At 45.5% G+C, this 11,961-nt stretch overlaps 1 long non-coding RNA gene across 6 annotated transcripts; it reads right to left on the bottom strand.

Annotated features, from left to right (window-relative positions):
- Nucleotides 1-448: 448 nt before the first annotated feature.
- Nucleotides 449-7,215, bottom strand: LOC124105015 (uncharacterized). 6 transcript variants are annotated; one of them, XR_006855587.2, is made up of 6 exons: nt 6,749-7,212; nt 5,705-6,360; nt 4,583-5,456; nt 4,220-4,301; nt 3,325-3,561; nt 450-2,571 (listed from the first exon to the last, which is right to left on the bottom strand). It is a non-coding gene; the product is annotated as an uncharacterized LOC124105015 (long non-coding RNA). The 6 variants fall into 6 exon arrangements; XR_006855586.2 differs by having other exon boundaries at nt 3,325-3,536; XR_006855584.2 differs by having other exon boundaries at nt 452-2,571; nt 3,325-3,536; nt 4,220-4,708; nt 5,189-5,456; nt 6,749-7,208.
- Nucleotides 7,216-11,961: the final 4,746 nt, after the last annotated feature.

Raw genomic sequence — 11,961 nt, 5'->3', positions numbered from 1 at the left:
TGGGACTTCTCTGGGTCTCTGACTAGTGATATTTAATGGTTGTCTTTGAGCACCCACCTCACTGTGAACTGTATCCCTATCATTCAAGTTCCAAACAGCAGAGCAAGTGGGATGAGCCTCCTCTGGTCCACCATCTGCCATTGCTTCTCAGTGGTGTTTTGAAATTAATATTCTGGGAGTGACGTGTCTGACATGATTGTTAATATTATTAGTAATTTATTTATAATGTGTATACTAAATATTCACGGGGTGTGAAAAGATAAATTCGTAGTGTAATCAGTTTGGTTATAATAAAGCTCTTATCAAATTAAGAAATCTACACTTACATATAAGCAGCCTGTGATGTTCCCCTAGATGAAAAAGAAGTTGTGGTGGAAAAAATTTGAAAACACTTTACACACATGTGTAATACTTGATGTATGTATATTAGGAATCCCTACTTATACACATATCTACTCATAGAAATATGCACATCACATGTACACAGAAGTAACTGCACAGCAGCTTTTATAAATAGTACAGCTAAAGTTCATAGAACCATCCACAGTGCAGATTAAGCATGAGCCACATGGGAAAACTGCTGCTGGTATTTAGATTTCTGATTTTCCTTGTAATACCTGGTTCATTGACATCTCTCCTAGTTTTCTGTGGCTGAACTACAAATTCCCACATATTGAGCAGTGTGTTCCTTCCCAGGCATGTCCCTCAGGAGTCCAGGCTGGGTCCTCAGCTCAGCCTGAGAAGACTGAAATGGGGCAGTAAGTCGGCAGCTCTCCTTGCTGAAGTTCAGGGTATTCTTCCAGGTCCAGTGCCTGTGGCTGAGTCATCCTTTCACAGTTGTAGTGTGAGGTCCCAATATCCTGTGGCCATCAGCACAGAGCTCCTGGAAGCTGCCCTAATTACTTACAGTCTGGCTCCTGCATCTTCAAGACTAGCATTAGAGAATCTCCCCATATCCAATCTTCCCTGGCATGAGATTTGCCTCCCTCTGACTCTACCCAGATTTCAAGGGCTTCCACAATAGGGGGTGCATTCTGGTACTCTCTCCCTCTCTAAAAGGCCCCTATTTCATTACAGCTGCAAAATCCTTCACGGAAGATACTGAATTACTACTTGAATACCTGCAATGTGTTGATACCAGGGACAGGGTTTTTGGGCCATCAATGCAATATTTTGTCCAATACTACCTTTGTTTATCACTAACAAGTACTGATGGATCGCTGATGGCATTTGGAAGTGGATATTGTTTGGAGATTTCAGTTCTATTTCCCCGTTTTTTAATTTTTTATATTATTACTTGATAATTGTTGTGTCTAATGATAACTCATTAATTATACACCCATTTATAATCTTGTAGGCATTGATACCTCACACTTCTTAAAAAAGTATTTCAAAGTTGGGTTTCAGGTGAACATCAATGGAGGAGCATAGAGAAGAGAATCAGGCTGAGCCTGGGCTGAGCATGGAGACCCCTTAACAGACCAGACTGAAGCTGAGTGCTGGACGCCAGGCTGGGGTTCTCCCTGGACATATTCTGTGGGCAGGCGGGGGGAGGGTCAGAAAGAAGAAGAAACCTCCCTCATTCACTTGGGACTCTCCCCAGGATGTTGCCTGCTTGTGTTTTCTGTGGCCTGTGGTTTGCACCTGGAGGGAGCAGTGAGGGGTGTATATTGGAGATGGAGGTGAACAACCTGCTGTGGTAGGTCAAGGGATGTGAGAGAAGGAGTCTCAAGATGACTCTGAGATCTTACTTTGAGAAGCTAGCAGGGTGGAGTTGCTATTTGTCCTGACAGAGGAGACAGTGGGGACAGTGACATTGGGAGCAAGATGGATATGTGGCTCTAGATGTTGGGGCTGGCCATGTGCATTAGTGTGTTGCCAAGTAGCCAACAGAGTGTTAGAGGCTGGGGTTCAGGGGTGAGGTCTGCCCTGGGGACTGAGCTCTTATGACCACTGCAGGGAGGGCTGCACAGAGCAGAGGCCCAGGGCCTGAGTTCTGGGACAGGTGGAGAGGGAGGACCAGGAAGGTGATTGGGAAGGGGCAGTGGGAGGGGGAGCAGCAGGAGAGAGTGATGTCCTGAGGCTCAGGAAGAAAGTGCCTGGAGGAGGAGGGTGCTCTGAGGTGCTAAGTGACAGTGGTGGGTCTAGTAGGATGAGGATTGGTGCGGACACTGGACTGGGCAGTGTGGATGTCTCAGGTGATATTGGGCAGAAGTTTCAGTGACACCGTGGGGTAGCACCTTGAATGGGGAAGCCTGAAACAGAACTGAATGCAAATTTTGAGCATGGTGACCAAGGACAGTTGTTTCCAGGATCTTTATGGTGAAGCTCAGAGACAGGCCATGGTGAAGGGCAATGTCCAGTGAAGAGTTTTTCCCATTCATAGAGCTTTGCACAGAGTCTTGACTCCTCTGTGTGAGGGTCCATAATTCCTGCTGGATCTGGTTCCGGTTCTGATGCTGCTCAGTCTCTTCACAGGGCTCCTTGGGATTTCAGTGCCTCACACTGTTTTCCTGACAGCAAAACATGACCCACTGGGTAAGAGGGGTTGCTTGGACCAGGCCTCTGATCCTGTGGAGGTAAAGAGAGGAAATGCTCCCTGGTCCTGTGACTTGTTCTCTGTCCTGTTCTGTGTGCTCTCATTGAGCTCAGGGGTCCCATGAGCTGGGCAGTGCTGCTCCTCTGAGCTCTCCCCAGCCCTGGGCTCATTACTGAGTGTGCAGCTTGGGTTCCGAGCTTCAGGAAGGCTGTCAGCTTCCTCCCTTGTTCAGGGGTCTAGCTGGGGTGGCTGAAGTTGGTGCCTGTCTTCTCCCACCTTCAGGGCTAGCAGTGGGCAGAGTGGGATGTTTTCCTTGTTCCAGGTCAGCAGGTTGTGATAGACCCCTCAGCTGGGCTTGGTTAACCAACTTCCCCTGAGGGCAGACCTTTCTGAAGAACAGAATGCTCTGGCCTATTTCAGAATTGGTGCTTTTCCTTTCCCCTGCTAAATTATGGGGCTCTTTTTGAGAGATTCTTCTGAGCTCCTAGAGGTAGAGCTTACAGGAGCTCCCTGGTGATGGTATGACCTGGGGTTTGTAACTATTCTATTTTCCAGGCTGAGTCTCTGGCCACTTGTCAATTACAGTTCAGGTTTCCTGCCCCTGTCCCTGTTTCTTAGTGGCTCCTTCCTGCACCTGTTTGTTCTGATGAGTGTGATCCTCTGCATCTGCCCTCTTTCTCCCCAGTCTTGGGCAGTGGATGGCCCCTGGTCTCGCTTCCCTGGTGGGCTCCAGAGGAGGTGTTGAGTTTTCAGTTGACTCAGGCTTTGCTGGAGGTGGCTCTTACCTGCTGGCTGGTATGCTCTGCTCTCTTCTACCAGCAACTTGAAGTCCAGCTGGGTCCATCTAGGGTCAGTACTGTAAGAGATTCCTGGAACCATGACCTTCTGCTGTCATGAAATGTCACTGTTGTCTTCTGCATGATGTCCAAGCTGGTGTCCTCAGCTGGTCTGGGCATGGTGTGGGGTTTGGTCTTCATTCTCACAGTCAGCTTACACTCTTACCAGAAATAAGGATATTCTAACTAGAATTCAGATTTGATATCAATCATTTTTATCTTTATTCACTTCCCTCACTTTATATTTTTATAGTTTTACTTTAAATATATAATGTTTTTTTATTTTAAATCTGGAGCTAAATCTGGCATCTTTTCATTTATTTTTTCTATTTTGCATCAGTTTTATGGTCCATTTTGATACTTTTTTGATTTTCCTTGGATTAATAATTCTTAACTATTATTTTTCCTCATGGTACCTTGTCAATTATGCACTAGTTTATAATCTAGCTGGCACTATTACTCCCACTGCTTAGAAAATCTTAAAAATTCTGGTTGTTGGTTAAGGTCAGTGATGGATCGGATCATGTGCCTAGTGTGCAGGGGCCCTGTACAGTTTCTAGAATCTAAAATATTGATTTTAGCACTTTTATGAGACTGTAATATTTAATTACATTTATTCTGTTTTGTTTTGTAAATGCCATTTTCCCTGTTATCCAGATATAATACATCTCAAGCTCTGCAAGATATTATATACAGTGTTTATGCAGCTAATATTAATTTACATTCCTCCAGTGCCCATCACTTAAACACTCTGCCATGCAACCAGCATGTGAGCTTCATAAAAGAGCTTCAAAGCATAAAAATTAACTAGAGTTTTCAAATTAAAGAGACATATTCTTGTTACCTTTAATGCTCAGCTCCGGACATGGCTTCTCCTTACTCCTGCCTCCAGCCACCTGATGCATTGGCAAGGTTAACACAAGAGGCTAGCGAGAGAGAGAGAGAGAGAGAGAGGACATGCCAGGAGTGAGCTTTTATTGGGGAACAAAAAAATCCAAGGGAAAATCCCATCCAATGAAGGTCGAGGGGGGGCAGCATTCCAAGGTCAGGGTCAGTGATTGATCTTTGGGTCAGTGGCCAGGCACACCTCCACACAGACAAGCCCTCGCACCTGGGACAGGGTGGAGAAGGCTCTGACACAGTTGTCTGAGCACCTCTCACCCATCCAGGGAGGTAACTCAAATCACGTGTGAGAATGGCTTCCCACCTGCATGATGTAACTTCATGACATCCCATCTGCATGATGTCACTTCACCTGTTTCCCATAGGGATTCCTTCTCTCCATTGCACAAGGCTCTGGCATTTCTTTCTTAGAATACTGATTCCTAATGGCCTTTTAGGAAAAAGCAAACAAACAAACTAAATGGAATATTTTCTTCTGCTCCATAGTCTTTCCTTTCTCTGTGACTCTAATATTTTAAATTTCTTTGTCAGAAATATACTTTAATTCAAACAATTGAGTCTTTTCTATTCTCCATATAAATATTTCCACATACTAGTGAATTGAATGATTATAATGCATTGGATTTCAACCACATTCACTTGTCTGGGAAGAAAAGGGCCTGGGTATTTAAGCAGAGGACACCCCCTCCATTCCCCTGGAATTCTCTTGAGGACGCTGCCTCCTTGTGGTTTCTGGGGCCTGAAGTTTGCACCTGGGCTCCCACTGCATCTCCTGCTGACCTTCCCAGTCCAGCTCTGCCTTTGGATCAACATCACCTTCATCCTGACCATAAGGGCTCTGCAGAGTGACCATCTCCCTCAAGTCATGCCCAGGCATCTGAGGAGGACAGAACCTATTTTGGAACCTTACCTGTGCCACAGTGGGCTCACTGGGAACATTGAGATGACCTGAGGGTCATCTAGTCACGACCTTTAGGATTCATGGAGGCAGTAGAGATGCAGAGCCTGCATGATGTCACTTCACCTGCACTAGCAGAGCCCCAGGCAAAACCTTCTACCCTTTGGGTGATTTATGAGTGACTTTCTCAACTCTTATCCTTCCCTAGATGGAAGCAGGTGGTCAAGGGTTGACAGGCAGGGAGAGTGGAGTCTGTCTCATTAATATATCCCTCTGGATCCTAGAATAATAAAAGAAATGCAAGATTGAGTGCCAACTTAATAAGCTATTGTCATGAGTTTTAATAATTATTTCAGATTAATCACTTTTGTGTGTTTGTAATTATGATTGAACCCTAACACCACAAAGAATAGCATTTGAAGCACAAGGGACATCCAGAAGTTTCTGATAGCCACCCAATGCCTGCACTACAGTCCTGCCCAGGGCCCAGGGCCCAGGTCCTGCTCCTTCTGCAGTGTTCACACTCACCAGCATCTTGCAGTCCATCTGAGTCCATCTAAGCTCAGTACTATAAGATATTCCTGGAAGAAAATGAAAAGAAGTTTCATTCAGAAGGTCCCTGGACACCTCTGTGTTGACCTCCACATGCCAGGCCAGGCTGCTGCAGCTGACACGACCATTCATGGATGTGGCCTGAGCTGTGGGCCAGGAAGTCATGGTCCACAGCCCTCAGCTGAACCTGTTTCCTCAGTTCCCAGCACCTTCCTCTCACAGGGCAGAGAATCTGCTGAGCTGCTGCCCAGACAAGCAGCTCATGTGGCAGCTGGGCCACCCAGGCACGGAGGTTTTTGTTCGGGGCTGCACCACTGTGGGAGGAACATGTAGACTTTGCACACAGTAATACACTCCAGCATCATCAGGCTCCACCCTGTTGATTCTCAGTGTGAAATCTGTCCCTGACCCACTGCCACTGAACCTGTCTGAGACCCCAGTGTACCGGTTGGAAACCTGATATATTAGGCCCTGGGGAGACTGGCCTGGCTTCTGTACAACCCAGTTCAAATACGTGATTCCATTACTGTGTAGGAGGCTCTGACTGGACCTGCAGGAGATTGAGAGTGGCTGTCCAGAGGTGACGGGCTCTGAGAGAGGACTTTGGGTAACCACAATATCCCCACTGGATCCTGAAATAATATCAGAGAAATCAAAGTCATGTAGAAGTATTATGAGACATACTTGTATTAATCTTTTTTTATTTACAAATGAATTTTTGTTTGATTTTTATTTTTATAACAAAGTTATTCAATTTTTATTAAGGAGTCAAATTTAATAAGGTATAAGAGCCTTTCTGGAATTCACCCAGAGCAATCCCCTTTCTGTATATAAAAATCTTGATTAGATCCCAAGTCCCTGTTCTTTCTGGAATCTTCTTTCTCACATTAATGAACCACATCTGCCTCATCCTGGAGAATAAGACCTGCACATCCCTCATGTGGACAGAGCACACATGACAGAATGGGGGCCCAGGGCTCCCCTCCCCCACTTCTCCTTCCCCATCCCCTCTGTCCTCACCAGGGATCCAGAGCAGCAGCAGCCCCAGGAGCTGAGCAGGGAGCCTCATTTTGAGAAGCTGAGCTGAGGAGTCCTGGTGAGTCAAGGCCAGGTTAGAGCTGAGCTTTTATGTCAGCCTTGCAGGAAAGCCCTCCCCAGGGAGCAGCATGCAGATGCCTGGTGGGTGCTGGGTGAGGAGAGTGAGGGAGGGAGGGGCCTCCTTGTGATCCCAGGGACATCAGATGTCTTCTCTATTTGGAGGAAATACAGTAGAGAAACAGCCCCGGCTGACTGTGGCATTGGCAGTAGCCCAATAGAAACCTGGCTCTGAGGTCATGCTGCCCAGAGTCTGTCACCTTGTGCATATGGAGGTTGCCTGCAGTTCAGCCTCTGAAAGGGGACTAGCCACCCTGCTGGCTCTCTGCCAGCCAAGAAGAGAATTTGACAAATGCCACCTCACAAGTGTTGATCTTTGCATTTCTTCCAGCCCCACCTGCAGTTGAGCTACTTTCAGAGCTTTTGGTGTCTACTGTTACCTGGAGAAATACAAGAACATCACGTACAGTGTTAAATGTCACCTTTTTCTGGCCTAGTGAAAGAAATAAGAGCACAAATGTCAAAAGAAGCTGAATCTTGTTTCCACTACAGAGTCAGTCAACTCGCTCAAGGCAAGAGGAGAAGGGATGTGTCCCCTGAGACAGTGAGTGTGAAACTCCTGGGAGCTTGGTCAATAAACTTGTGGATATTCTGTCTTAGTCATCACCATGTATGTGACACATCAGAGACATCCCAATATTTCCCAAGAGAAGAACCTCCCGGGGTCCCTGGATATGGACTTAGTGGACAAGGGAGGGTTCTATGTTAGTTCTTTCTCTTTCATGATAGAGAATTCCTTCTTCCATCAGCTGTTTCTTATCAGAACACTGGACAACACATTTCACACATTTTGGTTTTAATAGGAAATTCCCCATGCCAGGATAGGACTGGTTCCAAGTCCTCATGTCCCCAGGTGATTCCATCTGCACTGAGATTCTTCTGGGCCTTGCTCCAGTGGGTCCCACTGAGCAAGGTGTCTGGGTCACTGCTCAGGGACATTAGTTTCAGACTTCCTCCTCCCAAGCTGGTAGAGACTGGGCCTATGTTGTTCTGTCCAACAAGGCTGAGCTGTGTTACCAGAGAGCCTCGGTCATCTGACACACCCTCTTCGCAGGGTGGAAACTTAGGGTTCAGGCCATGAGAATCTATGGTTGCAGCCATGGTTTCTCTTATAAATAAATGTCTGTGGCTGTCCCCCTATTTTTCTGAGTGAGCAGCTTTGCTCTAAACACTGTGAGGAGCAGGCGTGCTTACCTGGTGCTATTTCTGAATTCTTCAGACCTTGTTCTCCATCTGCCTTATCTGAATGAGCAGAAGTAAATGAAATGAAACAAAATGAGTTGGCGCTCTTTTGAGGAAAAATAAAGCAAATATTTAGAGTTTGACATAGGCCAGAGGGTAGGATGACTGGATAGGAAGTGGTTGGGGGAGTTTTGCTGATCTTTCACATTTTTCCCTGGGTTATTAGGAAGTTCCTCAAGCCTTGGGCTGTGTGGTCTCATGTTGCAGTACTGAGCAGTCCCAGGTGAAGTGTGAATCTGATTACAAGAATTTATTTTAATACTTTGTAACTGAGAAAGTATTGTCATCACAGTATTTGTTTGCAGTAAAAAAAAAATAGAGAAGAAATGAGAAAACAAAAACTTATTTGGTTGTCAATAATATTAATGGCTTAATGCTAAAATTATCCAGTAAGTTAATTTATTCTCTTTGGATATAAAATTTATTTCAGTGTCAATAATATTTAGCTCATTGATGTGCTTTAATCTTTTTTTTAGTTCCATGTCCTGGCCCATCATGTGAAAAAAAAAATTGTTTTTTCAATATGCTTTCAAAATTTCAAACCTGACATTTGGGCAGAACTCTCCACTCCAGTATTTCTGTTTTTCATTCCCACTTGAGTTATCATTCTGATTTTGGATGCAGAATCCTCCAGCTCTGTGGTCTCATAGGCATTCCAAACCATTTGTGAGGAATCCAGAAAGCTTGGGGTGGCCCTGCCTCCTCAGAGGCTCCACATGTGGCTCAGCAGTGAGGCTGTAACTGAGGCAGGCTGGTGGCCCTATCCCTTTCCAACATGCACCTTGGAATAGCAGCCTTGGCAGGTGGGGGGCAGCCCCACTTCCCAGGGGTCCTGCTTCTCCCTCCCCTCTCTGCTTCCTCAGAGCCTGCTGCAGTCCTGGCAGTCCTAGGAGGATGGTGTCCAGGGGCCTGGTCACACTGACCCTAGCTGAGAGCCCGACCCCTGGCTTGAATGGGGCCCTGTAGGGCTCTCAAGTGTGGGTTCTGGGCTGCCTTCTGGCTGTGGCTGCAGAGCCAGGTCCTGAGCTCTGGTGTGTGCAGTGCTCTCAGAGCCTCAGGACCAAGGTGGCCCCAGCTCAGGCCTGTCCTGGTCATGGGGGATGGAAACTGGCCCCAAGGTTGTCATTTCCCTTTGTCTCCTGTTTTTTAGCCTTTCCTCCATCTTCCTCCCTCCTTTTATCTCTTCATTTTTTCTTTGTTTTGTTGTTGTTCAAGCATTTTTTTTATTACACAAGAATTCTTGATTTTAGATGTCACTTCTGAAAAACTCAATTCACTTCTATATAATTCCTACCATTTTTGAACCCTGTCTGTCTGTCTATCTATCTATCTATCTATCTATCTGGTATTTCAGCCTGTATATATAGCCTATCATTTCTGTAAGTCAACATATTAGAATATATTTTCTCACATTTCTGAACTCTCTCTGTCTAAATATCTATCTATCTATCTATCTATCTATCTTTCTATATATATATATATATATATATATATATATCATTATATATATATATATATATATATATATATAAAATATATATTTCAATTTATGTACTCATCCTAACATTTCTGTATAATTAAAAGTATGAACATCTCTTTGATTTAAACTAAGTCTATCCTTCCATCATTGAATTATTTGTTGTCTTTGATCTTCTGTGTTGAGTTCTGTGTTTTCTGTTTCCCAAACTATACTTTCTGCTGTTTCCAGGTCTTGAATGACATCGCATACTTCCCCCACCCAGACTCCAGGCTATTTGCTTACTACTTTGCTGATGGCTTTACCGAGGCCCTTGCCAGGCCAGTCCTGTTGCCCATGTTTTATAAATGTGGACTTTGCAATGAGACCTGGGCTCAAAGTCAGGCAGAGGAAGCAGGATATTTTCTCAGCCACAGGTGTTCATGTATCTCTGAGCCTCTGGTGATAGTTCATTCAAATTAATAGGTTTGTCGAGTTGACAAGCTAATTTTTAAGATATGATGGGAAATAATGACTACTTCCAATATGAACCTAATTTTGTGCTGATTTTTAATACTGATAGAAAGTGATATTCAAATGAAATGTTCCAGTGTGTATGTGAAAAAGGTTGTATGTGTTTGAGTGTGTGTGTATATGAGTGTGTGTGTGTGTGTGTGTGTGTGTCTGTGTGTTTGTCTGTGTGATCATGGTCCATTTCTGATTTTCCTTATTGCAGGTGCCTGTGGGGACATCAAGATGCCTCATTCCCCAGACTCCCTGGCTGTATCTGCAGGAGATCTGGTCCCCATTAGCTGCAAGTCCAGCCAGAGTCTCTTATCCATCCAGAATGACAACTGTGCCTGGCACCAGCAGAAACCAGGACAAACTCCCTGACTGCTCATCTCCTGAGAATCAACTTGGGAGACTTGGGTCCCACGAGGACAGTGCATCACTGACATATTTCACTCTCCCCATCAGCATCTCCAGGCTGAGGATGTGGCAGATTTTTCCTATAGCAGTACCACAGTGCTCCTCCCAAGAGCTTCAGCCTCAGACCAAACCTCCACCAGGCTGAGGGTCAGCAAGTCTTTGCTGCCCTGGTTGTTTCCGCCTTTGAATCCTTCAGCTTTCCTTTCTCCTCTCTCTTGACAGGTCACAATTATTGATTGATTCCTTGGAGATTTTGCAGGGCCCGGGAGAAGATAAGGAATGTTTTTTTTTTTTTTTTTTTTTTTGGTATTTATTTATTTGTTCATCTATTGGGAGTCACCAAGCACAAGGCTTGGCAGGTCTCCTGGGGACAGCACAAGAGTTTTCAGGTGACAGGGATCTGCATGATTCCATGGACAGATCACATGACTGAGCCAACCGTTAGTCTTCATCCTCAAAGGAGAATCTGGTGACTTCCACACTCTGATAATTAGTATTTCCCTGTGCCTTTGCAAATATATAAAATATCAATTTTTATCCTTTGCCCTCAGGGTCTCCTGTATGACAAGTATTCTCTTTCCACTTGAGTCCTTCCAGTATTAGACACTTCACCCGGCAGTTCAACCCCCCTCAAACAGAAGTCCCTCTCTCTCTTTCTCTGTCTCTCTATGTCTTCATCCTTCATCAGACCCTGCCTTCTGACGAGCTTTTCTGGAGAAGTCCACTGTAAGTGGTTCCCTGCTCTCCCTCCTCCTGTGGTCATCTTCTCTACTTTCTGTCAGCTGTCCTCATATATTTTATTTATTTATTTATTTTTATTTTCATAGTTTATTACAAAATTGCATAAAATAAATTTCTGGGCAAAAGATGAATTGCCACTCCATTTAAAGTCCTCTGATTCTTTGCCATAGTCCTGTCCAGAGCGCAGGTCCTGCTCCTCCTGCAGTGCTCACACTCATCCTGTCTGCTCATTCAGAAGGTCCCTGGACACCTCTGTGCTTGTCCTCCACATGCCAGGCCAGGCTGCTGCACCTGACAGGGCCACTCATGGGTGTGGCCTGAGCTGTGGCCCAGGCAGTCATGGTCCACAGCCCTCAGCTGCGCCTGTTCTCTGAGTTCTCAGCACCTTACTTTCACAGGGCAGAGAATCTGCTGGGCTGCTGCCCAGACCAGCAGCTCATGTGGCAGCTGGGCCACCCAGGCACGGAGGTTTTTGTTCGGGGCTGCACCACTGTGGGAGGGTTCTCTTTAGCTTGATAGCAGTAATATATTCCAGCATCTTCAGGCTCCACCCTGCTGATTCTCAGTGTGAAATCTGTCCCTGACCCACTGCCACTGAACCTGTCTGGGACCCCAGTGTACCGGTTGGAAACCAAATATATTAGGCCCTGTGGAGCTTGGCCTGGCTTGTGCACAATCCAATACAAATAGGTGTTTCCGTTACTGTGTA

The sequence above is a fragment of the Marmota monax genome, unplaced genomic scaffold (assembly GCF_021218885.2).
Source record: "Marmota monax isolate L192 unplaced genomic scaffold, Marmota_monax_Labrador192_F-V1.1 WCK01_AAM20220418_F8-fsc00330, whole genome shotgun sequence".
In the NCBI taxonomy this organism is placed as follows: Eukaryota; Metazoa; Chordata; class Mammalia; order Rodentia; family Sciuridae; genus Marmota; species Marmota monax.
The sequence above is the reverse complement of the archived record's forward strand: the minus strand, read 5'-3'. Positions and strand labels throughout refer to the sequence as shown.